A 1,047-nucleotide genomic window follows, 5' to 3' on the forward strand; every position below is an offset into this window, starting at 1 on the left:
ATCATACAGCATTATTTCTAATATTATTAAAGTGGCCATTATTACAATGATTCGCTTTGTAAACTGAAGAAATTATGAAAAACGGGTAAAAACAGACTCACTGGTAGCTGCCTCACATGTTTGTTTGTCTCTCACATGTTTTGACTCCATTTTGTTCCATTGTTGTGAAGAAGAGAAAAGTGTGAGATATTATTCATGATATTGTAATCTAATTACAGTCCTGCATTTTTGTTTAAAGTCATCATTTCTGTTTTACAACTCAAAAAAGCTTAAAGGGTTAGTTCACCCAAAAATGAAAATTGGCTTGTGTTTTACTCACCCTCGATGCCTCCCCTTGCTCCGGGGGGGGGTGAACAAAGGCCTCTTGTAGCGAATCCATGTGTTTTTGTAAGAAAAATATCCATATTTCAAACATAATAAACACTTTTCTCTCACTTCCGCTGATTGTCATACACTGAAGGCGTTCCAGCGGAAGGTGTATGATGTATGTGCACCGCGTGCGCCTCTGAGAAATGCTAGTCTCGCAAGTTCGTTAACAGGAGCAAAGGAAGCAAAGTTTCCTTCCTTTAGCAAAGGAATTTTTTCCATGTTATGGAAATCAATGGCTACCGGCAACTGTTTGGTTACAAAGATTCATCAAAATACCTTCTTTTGTGTGCAACAGGTGAATGAAACCCATACAGGTTTGAAACAACTTGAGGGTGGGTAAATGATGACAGGATTTTAATTTTGTGGGTGAACCAGCTCTTTAAGAATCACAGAAATAACCATATATCGTAGTGCAAGTAATATGTATAATTAGTGTGTGCGTGAGCGAGAAGATAAAACGAGGCAGGCTGATACCCAGTCACCACAGAAACTTGCTTTATGATGATAATGATCACCAGATGATGTCCTTTTCAACATAATGGCTCTGTAGGCAGGGCTGCACTGGGCCCCCGGGGCTATGACTTACTGCAGGGCCCCCCATCACGCCACGTTCGTCACTAATCATGCAACACCGACGTCTTACGACATCCGCCGGCACGGCTTCCGCATATGACAGAT

Source organism: Sinocyclocheilus anshuiensis, unplaced genomic scaffold, assembly GCF_001515605.1.
Source record: "Sinocyclocheilus anshuiensis isolate Anshui unplaced genomic scaffold, SAMN03320099.WGS_v1.1 scaffold1644, whole genome shotgun sequence".
NCBI classification, from domain to species: domain Eukaryota; kingdom Metazoa; phylum Chordata; class Actinopteri; order Cypriniformes; family Cyprinidae; genus Sinocyclocheilus; species Sinocyclocheilus anshuiensis.